At 43.4% G+C, this 20,299-nt stretch overlaps 1 pseudogene across 1 annotated transcript in view; it reads right to left on the bottom strand.

Moving 5' to 3' along the window:
* Positions 1–17,420, bottom strand: part of LOC309880410 (arylsulfatase D-like) — a 29,631-nt pseudogene extending 12,211 nt beyond the window's left edge. Inside the window, exons 1-6 of the transcript XR_014319582.1 lie at positions 17,368–17,420; positions 16,753–16,893; positions 15,764–15,885; positions 14,448–14,604; positions 2,448–2,825; positions 1,197–1,337 (exon numbers count right to left, since the gene is read on the bottom strand). The product of XR_014319582.1 is annotated as an arylsulfatase D-like (transcript). The remainder of the gene's footprint in view (positions 1–1,196; positions 1,338–2,447; positions 2,826–14,447; positions 14,605–15,763; positions 15,886–16,752; positions 16,894–17,367) is intronic.
* Between the last annotated feature and the right edge of the window lie 2,879 nt (positions 17,421–20,299).

The following is a 20,299-nucleotide window of genomic DNA, read 5'->3' on the forward strand; positions in this document are numbered from 1 at the left end:
ACTGACAGGATAAAACATTTATACAGAGTATAATTTATCTTCGGTTGCTTTTCCCAATCACCCACTGCATCAAAATATGATCACCACAAACAGCTTCCATAGCTACAGAAGCAACAACAGCTGACATGCAAGAAAAAAAATAAAGGCCAGTGATGGGGGTCATGAGCTAGATTTCATGCATCCCCTTGGCCAAGATAGTCATTTGACTAAAAACAAACTCTACCTCCAAAAAGGAATTTAGATTGAATCTAGACCTCTTGGTTCTGAATTACAGCCCAAATCTCTTTGTCCTCACTAGCGGCATCCTGTTTGGCCTATGTGACACATGTTCCTTACACCGTTGTACTTCTGCTATTCTGCTCTGCTTCAGTAGCTTGTGTCTGAATTTAGTTAGTGCCAAAAATTAGAAAAGGATTGTGCCAGAGTCCTCTGGTGTGATCAGATCTTGCAGAGGTGCTCGGCCTGCCAATCACAAGCAGTCAGGCTCCTTTCAAGGCAGATTTTTTTAAACATGATTATTGGATGTAGAAAAGGCTCAGGGAATCTGGTCTGGAGTGTGGCAACTAGAGGTGAGTGGTGCATACTTTGTCAGTAGGACCTTCACTTTTCAGGAAATGTTAATAAGAGCTATCTTTCTCCATCTCATTGAAGCAAAAAGGAACTACTAATTAAGGCTTAGGTATAAATCTGAGCTGTGAGTGCAAGTTACATTTTTAAATTTAATTAACTTATTAAATGAAACATTATAACTTCTTAAATTGACCTTTTGGCTAGGAAGGAGTTCAGATTTCTGCTGTAAGGATTATTCCTTGATAGAAGGGAACAAGTACACAAAACAACCAGTGTATTATGTAATCTTCATCAGCAGCACCTGTTATATCTTTTGAGACTAGACAGCTGGAGTAATATAATACATTTGATTAATAATCTGATTAGCTGACTTCTTTTAACACTGCAACACAGAAGTGTGTCAATTAAAAAGTAGGAACTAAAAAGCCTCACAAGAAAAGCCTGCACTTTCAACCTAAAAGAAAGAAAAAAGTTGTGGTAATAAAATGGCAATCTTTGGAGCTAACTGTATATCCAAGGCAAGTTTTTTTTTGTCATATACGAATAGGGAGTTCTGTGACCATCCCTTCGTTGGGGTGTTTCTTTTTCACAGTCAAATAAATAAAGGATTTCCTTCAAGCCATCACGTACCCACTATCCAGTCCATCTCCTCTACACTATCTCCATATAAGCCATGTCTGCTTCTTCCCAGAAACTTCTCCATGGTAACGAGAGGAGTGTGAACATGTAAAAGGGAAAAAAAGAGAAGAAATGGTCTCTGCTTGTTTCTGAAACAAAACAAAAAAAACAACAGTAGTCATTTCTCTACAAACTATCACTCAGAACAAAATATAACAGTAATATGCAAGTGATATATATAACAGTAATACGGTAGTGACTATCTTACTAAAAATATGTTTAGGATCTAGAGTAAGAATTTTGGATTTTGACATCTTTGCATTTTTGAAGCCTTGGGAGACAGAGGGGATTAAAACACTCCTCGAAGATTTTGGTTCTGTATGAAGACCAAAATAGTAATGGGATGTTTCTCTTGTTCCAAATTAAATATGTGTAGAACATTAGATAAACAAGCACAAAAGTTCATAGCCTAAAGACTGATACACACACAGAGGCAGGGAGAAGAGGACTCACTTGCTTAAACCCAAATATTGGTGTCACTGAGTATCTGAGACATCCTTGTGAAACTGGCAGGTATGACACTCAAACCACAAGGAACCGCATTCCTTTAACATGGGCAGCTAGAGGCCAGGCAGGATATCCTATGAACCTGAGGATATCCTCTATGAGGACATCTGTGTTCAAAGTTTTACAGAAGAGTTTTCTCTCACCCCAATTTCCCTTAAAAAAGGAACAAACAAAAAACCCCCAATCCCACAGAGAAATAATATAATGTTATTCAGGGATATACTCAGGCTTGTCACATACATATTTCTAAGAAATTAGCAGTTAGTTTATCTCTAGCTGATAGTACTGTAAATGAAGGGCACCTTGGGAAAACAAAACAAAATTCAGTATCAGTCTCCAACTTGTAAAATATTAACTTCATATGGAACTTTAAATGACAGTCCATTCATCAGGCTAAGATTATTTTTCTATTCCTATGAATAGGAATTCATAGTCCTTGGCCAGGACCCCTTTCAGAACAAAACATAAAGGCAACAAAATCATTGTATCTTTTCCTGAGTTGCTGACAAGCTATGTAAAAGGTGAAGGACAGCAGTTGCATGCTGACAAGTTGCGGGATACTAGAAAACACCAAATTGTCACTTGCCAGCACTAGGGGCAGATGGTGCAGCATGCCAGCTGCCTAACCAAGTGGTGTATGATGCAGCAGATTTAGAAAATCCTTAAGAGGTGATACAATTTTTGTTGGTTACATTTCAATGAATGAAACTGCCTCCATCAGCATATTAGAAGTAGTTTTTTCTAGGTTCATTGGTTGTTCTGTGATATCATGGTTTCTCTTCAGGATACAGTTCCAGTACTTGGTGAATCCATAGTTGGAGAACCAAGAAAGGAAATATAGGAGACTGCAGATGGTCACACATATAATTATTTTCCATTTTACCTGGAATAAGCTGGTAAGTTTTCCAATCAGAAGTGTAAGCACTGCAAGGAAGATTATCTGTGAGTGAAGCCAATATTTATCTTGCAGAGACTTGTCCAGCTCAGGGTCATCCGTGCCTTGACACTCATTCATGAGGGTGAAAGGCATGCCATAAAAATAATCAAAACCATGATTCTGCGCCTCCGTTCTGCGCCTCCGTTCTGCGCCTCGTATCCATCCCAGTCTGTTTCTACTTACCACAAGGCAAATTCTGCATTCACATGAAGGTACCTTTTTCACACAGCCTGTTTTTCAATCTTCCAAATACTGAAGAACATTCTTCAAAGTCAGGCTTACCTGTGTGCACTTGGGTTTCGGAGGCCTTCCCCCCCCCCCCCCCCCAGTGCTCCCCCAGTGCTTGGAATGGAGATTAGAATCCACCTAAGTAATTTCACGGAAAACAGACAAGGTGAAGGAAGTACTCAAACTCCTCCACAGCAACAACCACAGAACCCAGGAACACTTACCTGTAGTCTTCTGAACTCGAGTCACTTCCAAAGCGCTTCGCGGTGAAATAGCGCCACCAAGGTTTTACTGAAGAAGGCACCACCAATGTAACTGGCTCATAGAGTCTCTAAAACTATCTCACAGAGAGGGCAGAAAACACGAAGGAAAAGCAGCCTACAGGGGAATGCTGAGCCCAAGTCACCACAAGAGAAAAACACCCTAGGCAACCCAAGTCTCAGTCTCTCCTGGGGAGGCAATTCCCCCACAAGTCCTCAGGCTTCCTATATAGCAAAGGTAAAATGACCCACACCTGGCAGGTTTCACTTCACAAGGTTGGAGCCAAGAGACCTTGTGGAATAAGCTCATCTACCTGGCTTCAAAGTTTTAAGGTCAATTGCTCCTTATCACTAGCAGAAATAACCTGACAAGGGGCTTAGTGGTTAGAGTTGACCTAATGAATTAACTACAAAAGGTGCACAAGGGTCATATTTCTGTTAGTCATTCTGTGAGGAAAATTAGTACAGAGCCTGTTAAAAAAATAAATACAAATAAATAAAAGATATGAATAAAAAAGAAAATGACCTTAAAGGCAAACTTGCCATCATAGGTTTTCATCTGTCTAGTCATGACAGATAAAGAATTTAGCAATCAGAATTCCTTTTCTTGATATTAATGTTATTTAAATTTTCTTTTCTGAGATCCCTTCTTTATGCAGGACTTTTCTAAATCTAGCCCCATGACCTCTGACTACACTATTTATTGAATCATAGAATATCCCGAGTTGGAAGGGACCCATAAGGATCATCAAGTCCAACTCCTGGCACCGCACAGGTCTACCCAAAAGTTTAGACCACGTGACTAAGTGCACAGTCCAATCGCTTCTTAAATTCAGACAGGCTTGGTGCAGTGACTAGTTCCCTGGGGAGCCTGTTCCAGCGTGCAACCACCCTCCTCTCTGTGAAGAACCTCTTCCTGACGTCCAGCCTAAACCTTCCCTGCCTCAGCTTAACACCATTCCCGTGGGTCCTATCATTGGTGATTACAGAGAATAGGTCAGCACCTGCCTCTGCACTCCCCCTTGTGAGGAATTTGTACGCTGCAATGAGGTCCTCCCCTTCTCCAGGCTGAACAGGCCCAGTGACCTCAGCTACTCCTCATACGTCTTCCCCTCTAGGCCCTTCACCATCTTCGTCGCCCGCCTCTGGACACTCTCCAGCAGTTTACTGTCCTTTCTGTACTGTGGTGCCCAGAACTGCACACAGTACTCGAGGTGAGGCCGCACCAGCGCAGAGTAGAGCGGGACAATCACTTCCCTTGATTGACTAGCAATGCTGTGCTTGATGCACCCCAGGATACGGTTGGCCCTCCTGGCTGCCAGGGCACACTGCTGGCTCATGTTCAACTTGCTGTGAACCACCACCCCTGGATCCCTCTCTGCGGGGCTGCTCTCCAGCATCTCGTCACCCAGTCTGTACGTATAGCCAGGGTGGCCCCATCCCAGGTGCAGGACCCGGCACTTGCTCTTGTTAATCTTCATGAGGTTGGTGATCGCCCAGCTCTCCAATCTGTCCAGATCTCTCTGCAAGGCCTTTCCACCCTCAGCCCCTCATCTGAGTCTACAACTCCTCCAAGTTTGGTGTCATCAGCAAATTTGCTCAAAACACATTCTAGTCCTACATCTAAATCGTTTATAAAAACACTGAAGAGGACTGGCCCTAAAATGGAGCCTTGAGGGTCCCCACTAGTGACCATGTGCCAGCCTGATGTGGCCCCATTTACCACAAGCCCTTGAGCCCTGCCTGTCAGCCAATTGCTCACCCATCGCATGATGTTTTTGTTAGGTTGTATGCTGGACATTTTGTCCAGTAGGATCCCACGGGAAGCCATGTTAAAAGCTTTGCTCAGGTCCAAAAAGATCACGTCAGCTGGTTTCCCTTGATCAACCAGATGGGTGATCTTATCATGAAAGGAATTCAGATTTGTTAGGCAGGACCTACCCCTCATGAACCCACGTTGGCTGGGACCAATGACTGCATTGTCCCCCAGGTGTGCTTCAAGAGCTTCAAGGATCATCTTCTCCATAATTTTACCAGGTGCTGATGTGAGACTAACAGGCCTGTAGTTGCCACGGTCTATTTTCTTGCCCTTCTTGAAAATTGGTACGACATTTGCCAGCTTCCAGTCCACTGGGACCTCTCCAGATTCACAAGACCATTGAAAAATAATTGAGAGAGGTCCCGCGATGGCGTCAGCCAGCTCCTTAAGCACCCTGGGATGAGTCCCATCTGGACCCAAGTACTTGTATAGATCCAGGTGGAGCAGCAAATCCCGCACACGTTCAGGGTCGGTTGGGAGTTTATCGTTCCCACCGTCGTGGTCCTTCAGCTCAGGGCACCCGGGGTGTATTTACTTCGGCTGCGTAGAAGCTATCGCGCATAAATGCCAGGATCCAGATCCTCACTCACTATTCAGGTCAAGGACTGGGATGCAAGTTTTGGCTTTAATTTGGTTACCTGCTGTCCTGGTTTCAGTTAGAACAGAGTTGATTTTCTTCCTAGTGGCTGGTAGAATGCTGTGTTTTGGCTTAGGATGAGAAGAGTGCTGATAACACCCCGATGTTTTAATTGTTGCAGAGCAGTGCTTATACCAATCCAAGGACACCTCAGCCTTTTGCTCTGTCCTGCCAACAGGCAGGCTGGGGGTGCAGTAAGAGCTGGGAGGGGACAGACCCAGGACAGGTGACCCAAACTGGCCAAAGGGGTATTCCATACCATCTGACATCATGCTAAACAATATATAGGGGTGGCTAGCCGGGGGAGGGGGCTGGACTGCTGTTGTTTAGGCTGGGCATCCGTCAGCGGGTGATGAGCAATTGCATTGTGCATCCCTTGTTTGTACATATTATTATTAGTAGTACTATTATTATCATTGTATTATTATTATTATTAGTATTATTATTTTCCTGTCTTATTAAACTGTCTTTATCTCAACTCACGGGCTTCACTTTCCATTTCTCTCCCCCGTCCCAGAGAGGGAGGGGGGAAGGGGGGCGAACGGCTGCGTGGTGTTTAGCTGCCGGCTGGGTTAAACCACGACAGTCTTTTTGGTGCCCAACATGGGGCTCGAAAGGTTGAGATAACGGCAGATCTGACCAGAATGTGTTAAACTAAAATTGGTATAAGTATTAGACCTGCTTAATAGTCACTTGTCATAATGCTGATTGCTTTAATCTTAACTCTGCTGCGCCTGTTTTCCAAATTGAGTATTATAGCACATTATTTTCTGTATGTGCTCTCTGTCATGTTGTTTATCCTCTCCGGGCCCTAGTCTCAGATCATTATGGTACTGTGTGTTGTAACAGTGGCTTATGAGACGATGAAATATCTGGTCATGACTCTAACTTGGTATTTGTACTCAGTAACATCGTTGACTCTATACTTTGGAAACTGTATTTTGGAAACTATTAGCAATTATACCTGTTGCCTTTTTTCATTAGGGAGTCAATGTGTGGAGGGGAAAGGGGAAGATATTTTCTCGTACTTGATCACTCTCCCTTCCTCCTTCACCACCCTCTTATCCTCCGAGCTTATTACAATAGCTCTCCAAGATACTGAATATCCTTGGGATACTCAGACCAGCATAGTCTTGTTGTTCTGCCTCCTGAATGCGCTTCAGATTCTGCTTAAAGTTAAACAACTACTTAGGAAGCTCATCCGGAGATCTGCCCGGAGGCAGTATAGTTGTGGGTGGCAGGGAGTATGGGAGGATATGGGCAGGCATCTAGAGCAGTTGGCACCCCCAGTGTTTTGGAAATTCACCCCTGAACAACTGCAAAATCCTAAGAAACTGGCAGAATGCTTGAAAAAAAAAGTGTCATGATTCTGGCAGTTCCAAAGTAACACAAATCATTGTAACATGCTGGGGCCTGGCTCGTGCCTATCGAGCTGCCATTGATACTGCTATCAACTTAGTGACAGACCCTGCGGCCACTCCAAGTCCTGTGACAGATCCAACGGCCACTGTGACCCCTACGGTGGACTCTGCAGCCGCTCCAGTTCCAGCTCCTGCAGCCACTCCAGTCCCAGCTCCTGCAGCCGCTCCAGTCCCAGCTCCTGCAGCCGCTCCAGTTCCAGCTCCTGCAGCCGCCCCAGTTCCAGTTCCTGAAGCTGCTCCAGTTTCAGTTCCTGAAGCCGCTCTAACTCCGGTTCCTGCAGCTGCTCCAGTCCCAGCTCCTGCAGCTGCTCCAGCTCCAGTTCCTGCAGCTGCTCCAGCTCCTGTGGCTGGGTCAGAGAAACGAGCTGTAGCAGTGCAAGTTGACCCTGCAGAGGGTATTCCAACCCCTGAGGCAGATCCTGTAATGAGGTCAGAGAAATGAGCTGTAGCAGTGCAAGCTGCCCCTGTAGAGAAGGTGAAAAAATGGTATAGAGATTCAGGTCGTTTGGAACGCAGAGAGTCTTCTGCCAAATCTAGGTATAGAGACAACGACGATGCTGGGCCATCAGGGATTCAGGAGGAGGAAGATGAGGATGCCAAAAAAATCAACAGTAACTACCCGAAGCCTAAATGAGCATGAGTTACGAGATGTGCGAAAAGATTTTGGTCGCTGTATAGGTGAGCAGCTTGTCACCTGGTTGCTCCGGTGCTGGGACACTGGAACCAATTGTGTGGAATTAGACGGCAGGGAAGCCAAGCGACTGGGATCCCTTGCTAGAGACGCAGGCATTGACAAAGCAATTGCAGATGGAGCACAATCTCACAGCCTCTGGAGGCGTCTCCTCTCAGCTGTGAGGGAAAGGTATCCCTTCAAGGAAGAACTTTTATGTCTACCAGGCAAGTGGACCACTATGGAGAAGGGAATCCAGTACCTGAGGGAATTAGCCATACGGGAAGTGATTTATGAGGATCCAGACCTCAGACAAACATCCAAAGATCCAGATGAAGTCAGGTGTACACGACCCATGTGGCGGAAGTTTGTACAGAGTGCACCATCATCATATGCCAGCTCATTGGCAATAATGGCCTGGAAAGAGGATGAGGAACCCACAGTGGATGAAGTGGCTAAACAACTCCGGCAGTACGAAGAAAGTCTCTCCTCTTCCTTACAGGCCTGCGTCTCAGCTGTGGAGAAACTTTTTGAAGAGTTCCACCAACTTAAAGAGAATCTATCTTCATCCCCACCTGAACCAACCAGTGTCCACCGACCAAAAGAGAACACTGTGGAGAAACTTTCTGAAAAGGTTCACCAACTTGAAGAGAGATTATTCTCCTCTGCACCTGTACAAAGCAGTGTCTCAGCTATCAGGGGTAGGCATTCATCCGCACAAGGAAGACGATATGGTGGGTACTCACCCTGTGCCACCCTGTGGTTTTACTTACGAGACCATGGAGAGGACATGAGAAAATGGGATGGAAAATCTACTGCGACCCTAGAGGCACGGGTACGTGAGTTGCAAAAGAAAACAATCAGGAAAAAGGGGTTCTCTGAAAAGTTTGCTGCTCCAACTCCCAGCAGACAGTCCTTCAAACACAGAAACGAAGAAGATTCTGACCAGGATTAGGGAGGCCCTGCCTCCAGCCAGGGGGAGGAAAGGGACAATCGAGTTTATTGGACTGTGTGGATTCGATGGCCTGGCACATCAGACACACAGAAGTATAAGGCTTTAGTAGACACCGGTGCACCATGTACTATAATGCCATCGAGATATAAAGGACCAGAGCCCATCTGTATTTGTGGAGTGACAGGGGGATCTCAGCAGTTGACTGTATTGGAGGCTGAAGTGAGTCTGACTGGGAATGAGTGGGAAAAGCACCGCATTGCGACTGGCCCAGATGCTCTGTGTATCCTTGGCATAGACTATCTTAGAAGAGGATATTGCAAGGACCCAAAAGGGTTCCGGTGGGCTTTTGGTATAGCTGCCTTAGAGACAGAGGGCATTAAACAATTATCTACCTTGCCTGGTCTCTCCGAGGACCCCTCTGTTGTGGGGTTGCTGAGGGTCGAAGAACAGCAAGTGCCAATCGCTACCACAACTGTGCACCGGCGGCAATATCACACTAACCAGGACTCCCTGATTCCCATCCATAAGCTAATTCGTCAATTGGAGAGCCAAGGAGTGATCAGCAAGACTCATTCACCTTTCAGTAGTCCCATATGGCCAGTGTGAAAGTCTAATGGTGAGTGGAGACTAACAGTGGACTATCGTGGCCTGAACGAAGTGACGCCACCACTGAGTGCTGCAGTGCCGGACATGCTGGAACTTCAGTACGAACTTGAATCGAAGGCAGCCAAGTGGTACACCACAATTGATATCGCTAATGCATTTTTCTCCATCCCTCTAGCAGCAGAGTGCAGGCCACAGTTTGCTTTCACTTGGAGGGGAGTCCAATATACTTGGAATCGACTGCCCCAGGGGTGGAAACACAGCCCTACCATTTGCCATGGGCTAATCCAGTCTGCGCTGGAGCAGGGGGAAGCTCCTGAACACCTGCAGTACATCGATGACATTATTGTGTGGGGTGACACAGCAGAGGAAGTTTTTGAGAAAGGGAAGAAAATAGTCCAAATCCTTCTGAAAGCCGGTTTTGCCATAAAACAAAATAAAGTCAAAGGACCTGCACGAGAGATCCAGTTTTTAGGAATAAAATGGCAAGATGGACGTCGTCAAATCCCAATGGATGTGATCAACAAAATAACAGCTATGTCTCCACCAACTAACAAAAAGGAAACACAGACTTTCCTAGGTGTTGTGGGGTTTTGGAGAATGCACATCCCAAATTACAGTCTGATTGTAAACCCGCTCTACCAAGTAACCCGTAAGAAGAATGAGTTTGAATGGGGCCCTGAACAACGACAAGCCTTTGAACAAATCAAGCAGGAAATAGTCCATGCAGTAGCCCTTGGGCCAGTTCAAACAGGACCAGATGTAAAGAATGTGCTCTACACTGCAGCCGGGGAGAACGGCCCCACCTGGAGCCTCTGGCAGAAAGAACCTGGGGAAACTCGAGGTCGGCCCCTGGGGTTTTGGAGTCGGGGATACAGAGGGTCTGAGGCCCGCTATACTCCAACTGAAAAGGAGATATTGGCAGCATATGAAGGAGTTCGATCTGCTTCGGAGGTGGTCGGTACTGAAGCGCAGCTCCTCCTAGCACCCCGATTGCCAGTACTAGGCTGGATGTTCAAGGGAAGGGTCTCTTCTACGCATCATGCAACTGATGCTACATGGAGCAAGTGGGTTGCACTGATTACTCAGCAGGCTTGAATAGGAAACCCCAGTCGCCCAGGAATACTGGAAGTGATTATGGACTGGCCAGAAGGCAAATACTTTGGGATATCATCCGAGGAGGAGGTGGGTCGTGCTGAAGAAGCCCCACTGTACAACCAGTTACCAGAGAATGAAAAGAAATATGCCCTGTTCACTGATGGGTCCTGTTGTATTGTGGGAAAGCATCGGAGATGGAAGGCTGCTGTATGGAGTCCTACACGACGAGTTGCAGAAGCTGCTGAGGGAGAAGGTGAATCGAGTCAGTTTGCAGAAGTGAAGGCCATTCAGCTGGCTTTAGACATTGCTGAACGAGAAAAATGGCCAGTTCTCTATCTCTACACCGATTCATGGATGGTAGCAAATGCCCTGTGGGGATGGTTACAGCAATGGAAGCAAAACAACTGGCAGCGTAGGGGCAAACCCATCTGGGCTGCTGCATTGTGGCAAGATATTGCTGCTCGGGTAGAGAAGCTGGCTGTGAAAGTACGTCACGTAGATGCTCATGTGCCCAAGAATCGGGCTACTGAAGAACATCAGAACAACCAGCAGGTGGATCAGGCTGCTAAGATTGAAGTAGCTCAGGTGGATCTGGATTGGCAGCATAAAGGTGAATTATTTATAGCCCGATGGGCCCATGACACCTCAGGCCATCAAGGTAGAGATGCAACATACAGATGGGCTCGTGATCGAGGGGTGGACCTGACCATGGACGCTATAGCACAGGTTATTCATGACTGTGAAACATGTGCTGCAATCAAGCAAGCCAAACAGTCAAAGCCTCTTTGGTATGGAGGACGATGGCTGAAATAGAAATATGGAGAGGCCTGGCAGATTGATTACATCACACTCCCTCAAACTCGCAATGGCAAGCGCCACGTACTTACAATGGTGGAAGCAACCACCGGATGGCTGGAAACATATCCTGTGCCTCATGCCACCGCCCGGAACACTATCCTGGGCCTTGAAAAGCAAGTCCTATGGCGACATGGCACCCCAGAAAGAATAGAGTCAGACAATGGGACTCATTTCCTAAACAACCTTATAGACACTTGGGCCAAAGAGCATGGTATTGAGTGGGTGTATCACATCCCCTATCATGCACCAGCCTCCGGGAAAGCTGAACGATACAATGGACTGTTAAAGACTACATTGAAAGCAATGGGCGCTGGGACATTCAAAAATTGGGATACGCATTTGGCAAAGGCCACCTGGTTAGTCAATACTAGGGGATCTGCCAACTGAGCTGGACCTGCCCAATCAAACTTGTTATGTACTGTAGATGAGGATAAAGTTCCTGTAGTGCATGTAAGAAATATGCTGGGTAAAACAGTCTGGGCTACTCCTGCCTCAGGAAAAGGCAAACCCATTCGTGGAATTGTTTTTGCTCAGGGACCTGGATACACTTGGTGGGTGATGCAAAGAACGGAGAGGTCCGGTGTGTACCTCAAGGAGATTTAATACTGGGTGAGAATAGCCCATGAATTGAATTATACCATGTTAATTACTATATAATACTGTATGTTATCACTACCACGACTACAATCTACCCTACATGAAAATGGTGACTAATTAGAATGTATGGAAAAGAGTGTAACCTGAGCATGACATAAATGATATGGAATAAGGGGTGGATAGATGTCCTGGTTTCAGTTAGAACAGAGTTGATTTTCTTCCTAGTGGCTGGTAGAATGCTGTGTTATGGCTTAGGATGAGAAGAGTGCTGATAACACCCCGATGTTTTAATTGTTGCAGAGCAGTGCTTATACTAAGCCAAGGACATTTCAGCTTCTTGCTCTGTCCTGCCAACGGGCAGGCTGGGGGTGCAGTAAGAGCTGGGAGGGGACAGACCCAGGACAGGTGACCCAAAGTAGCCAAAGGGGTATTCCATACCATCTGATGTCATGCTAAACAATATATAGGGGTGGCTAGCTGGGGGAGGGGGCCAGACTGCTTGGGGTTAGGCTGGGCATCGGTCAGCGGGTGTCTCACCTCGATACCTCTCCTTGAGGCCCTGCAGGGAGTAGCTCCACAAGTCTATCTCCCACTCACACTCCCTGATATCCCTCAACCTCTCCACCTTCTCCTTGAGTTCTGCCACCATGCGGACCAGGTCACCCACCTGCTCGCACCTCATGCACGCAGTTTCTCTGCCTCCCGCTGATGGCAGGAACAGGCTCAGATGCTCCTTGCATCCCGTGACCTGAACTGCGGCATTTTTTAACGGGTAGTCAGTCTGGGTGTGTACCGACTTCCTGGAGAGCGCACCCTGCCTGGTGGAGACCATTATCACCTAGCTAACGGCTGTCATTAAGGAGGTGTTCTTATGGGCGAGGGGAGTGCTCTGCCCTTCCTGCCCACCCTGCCTGCGCGAACTGCTGCGCCACGCCCTTCTGACGCGCCATGCCCTGTTTGCCCGTCCTGGTTGCTCGAGCTCCCTAGGGGCAGCTTTTGAACGGCTGGGGAGGGGGCGCCTCAATTCTGCGCCTCAATTCTGCGCCTGGCAATGATCTTGGGAGGATTCACAGCCATATGCCGCTTCCCTGCAAATACAAAATAAAGGTATTAAACAAAATCCAACATTATTAGTCTCATGTGTCTGCCAGTATTTCTAAAAGTTTGGCTGCACTCCTCAGTTAAGGTGCAGCCAAGGGAGGAGCAGGTTGGAATAGGACAGGCTCTCTGGGAGCAATCATACTCTGGCACTCTGTCTGAGCAGAATATCTGTTTTTCCTCACTTATCTTAACAAAATTCCATACAGGGCAATGGTCCAGCTCAGCCACCTCCCTGAATAAGTACCAATATGGTTGTGCTATTTGGTGCTTATTATTTTTAAATGATAATGTAGTCATTCATTAATGGATGGCCTGGCGGGGAGAATCCCTTTTGCCAAAATAAACAGTGCAAAAATATGAGCTAATTTACACAAAATTTCTATTTGACCTTCACATTCAAGAACAGATTTCAGGAAGAAGCTGTACACATTGGGTCTCTGTGTCTATATTCATCCTAAAATGAGTAGCAAAAATAGGCCATTCCAATTATCCAGTACAATTATCCAATTATCCAGTACAATTGGACATATCAGAATATGTCATGCACTGATAATGAAGCTTAATGAAGTCATATTACAGAGCAGTGTAATTATCCTGACATTGAAGGACAGACAGTCTATGACCATGGGCTTTGGGCCTATTAGCCAGAGAAATAACTTTGGAAAGCTCCAAACCAGCTCTGTGAGCCTGAATATGAATGCGTTTAACAGCACAAGCTGTAACAGACTGCAAGGAGCTAGGAAAGATCCCCTTTTTGCACAGGCTCCTGTGAAGCTTGTACATCACTAATACTCATTAGGAACTACATGACACCTCAGTGTGCCAGAGCCAAGAAGAGGCATGGAAATCATAGTCATTACAGTTAAGCACATGACACATTTGCTACCTCAAAAAGAGCTTAAGAATGAGAGGTGCTTGAAGGACAAATCCATAATCACTGTTCAGGTGAAACTGGCAAACAGTTAATGGGATTTTCTTTCTTGAACATGGGTTCTGATCCAAAAACCACCAGAGGCAATGGGACTCTTTCAGCTTTTTTTTTTTTTTTTTTTTTTTTTGGGGGGGGGGGGGAGTGTCTCACTTTGCAGAACTGTTTTTTGCAGAAACTTAAGGTATTTTTAGAGTTTGTATGATAAGTGGGATGCATAAGTAATAGAAAATCTATCCATCAGATATAATTAAGACACTGTAGTGTCTGGGTGTCAACTGGCAGACATTTTCCTGCTCAGATAGATCACTGAATATCTCTGTTTTTCTAAAGCAATCTGTGCTTGGCAAATGAGATTTTATTTATTTTTTATTTATTTACTTATTTTGCTGTGTATATCTGAGTATTCCATACATCCTTATTTTGGATTTATCATATATACTGTGTTGACACTGTTGGGTGTGAGTGGAATTCTAAAAACCCTGCTGATTTTTAAAGTTATGCCTACAAAAACTCTAACTGATCCTAAACATTTTGGAAAAGAAAAATATTTACTGAAACAGCCTCGTTTTAATAACACCAATGAAAAGGCGGCAAGTTTCTACATCTCATACCTACAAGTGCTGTAGAATAGCCTTGCTGGTGCAGTATTGTGGCAAAAGTAGTTTCATTTGGTGGGAGGCCCCCAGAACACCCATTCCAAAAAAGAACACGGTGTTACGTATTGGATGCCATGCCTGGAGAAAAATAAGTCTTTAAACTAAAACAAGCCATACTTAAGATTTTCAGTCTCTTCAGGTTGTTCTTTCTAACCAATAAGATTCAGCTGCCTAAGTCGAGTACCTTTTTATTGTACGTTCAGTACGCTGCAGGATATTCTAATTGACCCCCAAAAGAATATATCCTCCAAGTCCTGTCCCGTGTTGTAAATGCTAGTCCAATGCAGATACCTCAGCTATGCTGGAGTGTCTAAAATTGCACCAAGACGTCTATGTTTGGACATTAGGCAACCTCTTAAAACCAAAGTTATATCACAACATAATGTTGAAAAGAGAGAAAGAGAGAGAGAGAGAGAGAGAGAAAGAGAGAAAGAGAGAAAGAGAGAAAGAAAGAGAGAGAGAGAGAGAGAAAGAGAAAGAAAGAAAGAAAGAAAGAAAGAAAGAAAGAAAGAAAGAAAGAAAGAAAGAAAGAAAGAAAAAGAAAGAAAGAAAAAGAAAGAAAGAAAGAAAGAAAGAAAGAAAGAAAGAAAGAAAGAAAGAAAGAAAGAAGGAAAGAAGGAAAGAAAACGAAAAAGAGACAAAAAGGGGAAAGTTTATCTAAAACAAAAGATTCACAGAGTCATGGGCACACACTTCTGAAATGTACAGCTCATGATTTCCTTTCTCCACAAAACCATCTTCTTTAGCAAGTCAGAATCAGATCAGAAGATCTACACTCTCATGATTACTGGGAGATAACATGGCTCAAGTTTTGTCTTGTTTTTAAAATATTTGTTTTAAAACATTATTGTTGAGAACTATTTCACTGCCTAACAGATTTCATTATGAAAATGTTTGTCAGGATACTCAAAATATTATGTTTTAACATAATTTTAATACCACTGAACATACAGTGTTTACATTTTTTTTCCCTTTATGTTTCTACCTCTGAGTGCTTTGTGCTGTTTTGATTTTTATCTGTTTCTGTGTGGTTATTTAACTGCATTAAACGTGCTTTATGTGGGGCTTTTCCCATACAACTCAATCAGTGAATCTAGTCATCTTGATTTCTGCCCATCTCACTGATGCCCCAAATCCTTAGATTAACAAGCCTTTATTAAAGGGGTTTATTTAAGGGGATTTTTAACAGCAATAATGGCTAGACAAGCTTCAGTCAACCATTAGAGAGAGGCCCAACCTGATCTGATGGGGTATCTGCCAGTCAGGAAGGCTGCTCTGCTTGGAGTACAGACAGAAGCTGCAGCAATGTGCTGACTAAGTCTCACTCCTTCCTTTGCCAGGCCATCAATGTTAGGGGTCCTAAAGAGAAAAATCACATCTCTGATAAAAAATGTATTATACAGAAGTTCTCAGTGTCCTGGTCCTCCTAGTTTTGTCTAGGACATACTCACCAAATTTACAAATTCCTCTTTTTATCTACAACTCAACTAGGACAATTGTGTTATGTATTTTTGAGATATCTTAACTACTTTGAAAAGGAATTTTCTATAGATATGTGTTTTATGTATATAGAGAGATATATGTATATATATATATATATAAAGGCATTTCTGGTCTTCTGGTCTACCCTGTATCAAAAGCTCATGAAGCACAGTGAAAAAGATTCTACTAATAGAAACAGGACACACAATTTGTGAGACTAAAATAGGTCAGAATAGGCAAGGGATATATATATATATATACAATCATTCTACCAATCAGCCAGGCTACATCAAGACTGAAAAGTGCAATAGGGAGAAATAGATCACATCATAGACTGAGCTGTCATTCTGTAACAAGCCTTTTGGAATTGTTAGCTGTTACTATATCCTAATCGTGGTCCTTAGCATTTCAACCCATGAGTTGTGGAAACTTACAAATTATACACATGCCTGAAAAATATAGGGCACATTTCTGTGCAGAATTTTGCACATTTACAAAATTCTGATGATACATGCTGAAAACTGGAAGTCCAAGAAAGTCACTCAAGCATGCTCATATAATTATTACTCCAATAGAAATTACTGTAAAACATTTATTTTATACATGTATTTGAAAAGAAGTGTATCTAGATAAACTAATCCATTAATAAGTTTTCTAGTAATGCCATCAGTGACATTTTTTTTCCCCCTACTAAAATTCACCAGCAAGGAGGGAGGTAATTTAATTTGTAGAAAGCACTCTTACCTTATTGTATCATTGCCATAACAACCCACATCTCCAATACCAAGATCATCAGCCAGTATTAGTAAAAAATTGGGTTTTGAAGGATTTGATACACAAGTTCTTGGAAACAAACATAAAGTGAGCCAAATGCTTAGGCATCTCCTGAAGTTAAAAGTAAAAAGGTTAATATTAGAAACCTGCTTGCGAGCTTTAGAATGTAGTTTAAATTATTATCCTTTAAGTATTATGAAGACTTTTTAGATGCAAAGAGCTACCAAATACTGGCAGCAGATGGAGCTCCTGAGTATTTACAAAACTCGATTTCTCTGAAACCGGTATTACCTTTTCCCATTTGCATACGAATCTTGTATGTACTTTTCCTTCTTGAGATTTGCACTAATCTCATCAGACATATATTAAATGTAATACAGCATATACTACATATGCTACTAAACCTCCGTATCCTGTAAGAATAGGCTGAAAGGCCTTGAAAGACCTACAGTTCTAAATCTGTATTTTCTGCTCTTAGATTATCAATTTAAGGAAAAAAAAAAAAAAAAAGAAATAAGAGATTACATTTTCTTAAGTGCAACACTTAAAAATATAGGAAAGACCCTCAGCGATACCTTTTCTTACCACTGTGTTCCCTGGTAAACTTCATGGCTTCCCCTTGTGTGGAACAGGTACATAGTTCGTTATATAATTCTGGTTAAAACAACAACAAAAACAAAAACAAAAACAAAAAACGCATTAAAACAAAACAAAACAAAACACAACAATCAGAGCCCAGCAGCTCTAGTGATCTTGTCTGTAAAGTTAGTCATTAACTACATTTCATTACCACAATCACATCACCACTGCCTGTGGCTGACTGTGACAGAGGGGGACTGAACTACTAGGGCTTGATCATGCACTCTCTGAATTCCTGAGCACATGTGTACAGAGCTCTCCTGAACTGACACTGCAAGGTAGGAGAGAGTGTTTCTGAGGACACACAGGGTCAGATAGCACAGCATGAAGTTTTACAAGATGCAGCCTGCTCTTATCTGCTATTAATTTTAGGGGGATGGGTGTTTGGCAAGAAGGCTAAACGCCTACAGATTGAAGCACAGAACTTCACTGAAAGGAAGTCTTCCATTAGGTGGCAAACAGGAGGAAGTGATAAGTAAAACTAATACCTCACTCTCTATGTAATATCAAACTATCTTTAAGGTCCAGGAAAAGAAGCTAATCCTTACTGTGATCTTAGAAACTACAAAGCATGCATTAAAGAAAAGCCTGCCTGGAAACCAATAATTAGAGTTTAAATCTTAGGGAAGGGACTGTAACACTTAGGTTTGGATGCCATTTAGTATGTTCAGGGAGGTGCTTCTATCTGAATGTTACTAAAAACTGTCCAGAAACATAAATATTCTGATAAAGAACTTCTAGGCTTAATGCCATTTATAAGTTTACAAGCAGGTTTTTCTACCTGTTACCTCTGTGAACTCAACCTGGACTTTAAAAGACTAGAAATAGCTTTTAGGTTTCTAAATATTTATTTCTGCCTGGCAAGGCACATTTTATGAGTGAAAGCAGTTTCCTATGCTTGCTGAGGACAACTAGTTGCTTTGGTCAAAGAATGGCTTGGGGAATGCACTCGTTTTGCTTGTGAATAGATGCAGACCAAGAGATCTGCAGAAGATATTGTACTGGAACCATTCAAACAGGCATGCAGATGCCAGGGATAAATTGGTTGCACTGGGACTGGCACACCTCATCTTAATGCTGTACACTGATGTAAATTCAAGATGTTTGTTTATTCACTAAGAAATGAAATCACAATATGAAATATCCAGTCCATGAGTAATCCTTACTTTGCCACATTTCCTTGTCTTCATCTCCTGTGGGTGCCGATGAGCTTTCCAAGCTGGTACAACAGCTCTCTTGCCTTCCACTGTGTTCCCACAGGTTTGTGTGGCACAGCCAGCTGGTGACTGCAGTTGCATTAGTGTTTAGACAAAGATTTTGTAGAGCTTCTAAAGAAAGCTGGGAATTACAAACTGAGGAGCTGCAGTGGTAATATTAAAATATATTTGGATTTTAATACTATTGGCTGTGGTAAGATTAAAATTATTGCTCCCTGATTTAATACAAGCTATTTTACGAACACTACCCTTACTGAAGGATTAGAAGAAATACAAAACTTGTTAAAAATAAATTTAAATATACATATTCACCTTTTTTCTGTTAGGGGCTGATTCCTTCTACAAGCAGAGCTCTCACTGACATCACTGAGAGTGTGATGAACACCATAGTGAGGCCTAGGGCTTGTGAAGTTTCCTTAGTTGTTAAACAAAACAAAACAAAAAAACAATGTAATGCATAAATCTAAAAATAATATTGTCCTCTGGAAATCAGTACAGTAACTTACACAAATCCAAGAAAATGGCAAATAGCAGTTTCCTCTGTAAACCAGTAAGCCACAATAAACAGACATAAAGTCTAATAAAAAAGACCAGCCCCTTTCAACAATGTGGAAAACAAATGATTCTTCTTTCTCTCAAATTTTTCTTGCTCCTTGGTTTGCTGAGCAGTCCTCATCCTCTAAGATGTATGTGGGAGGAAGCCGGACTGGATTTAGTGCTTTTGCTCTTAATCTCCCTTCCCCCAGTCTTGGACACAGGAACTGCTGGGATGCCTGCCAGGAGCAGTGAGCGAGCGGGACTGCCACTGAGGTTTCACATGAATTCCAGGCAGAGTACAAAGTCTTTATTCTTGAAACACTGGCACAACGCGGCCACTGCCTTTTCTAGACTCCCTACCCAGTTAATTCTGTGCAGATTTGTGTAAAGCCTAACACTGCTCTATTTTAATGCCTGCAAAGAGATGCCACAAATAATTGCCAAACTGAACTCAGAGCCTGTGGTTTTGTTTCCTCCCACCCTGCTTTCTGGCCTTCCAGGCAGGATAACGGGATTAGCTTGTCCTCCCCCTTTTCTTCTTTCATGTCATCTTTTATTCTTCATTGCATTTTGAGGAAAGCTAAACCTACTGTGATATTAAACCTACCTGAAGATATTAATTGCACTGTCTTCTCTCACAGCTGCTGGTTTAGTGTTCCTCCTTGCACACATACACTTTGGGAAGTTAGCTCTGCTGCAATGCATTTTACCCTTCTAAAGGTCTTGAGCAATCAGAGAAACTCTCATCTGTTCATTTGTTGACATTTCAGTCCTTCCAGTCTCTTGAACATTGTGACTGGTGAATTTAACTGCACTCGAGAGAAGTCAGCAGAAGTCAGTGAGGCAGAAAGATGTAGCGGCTTCACCTGGCGGGTTCATACAACACATTGGCAGGGATAACCATGGCTAGAGGCAGGTTTTTGTTGACCTCCTTGCACACATGACTGCTTGGTTACCTTTTAAGACACAAGGTACCAAATTTGGCTACTTTTACTAAGACCTGTTTGACTATAATACTTATTTAGTACAATTACTTAACAGCTTGTGATCTTTCTGGTGCAAAGATTGTTATTGAGAATTGTCTCTCTTGAAAATTATGTCACACTTTGGGAAAGGTGTGTCTT

The sequence above is a fragment of the Aythya marila genome (assembly GCF_965140915.1).
Source record: "Aythya marila genome assembly, chromosome: 1".
In the NCBI taxonomy this organism is placed as follows: Eukaryota; Metazoa; Chordata; class Aves; order Anseriformes; family Anatidae; genus Aythya; species Aythya marila.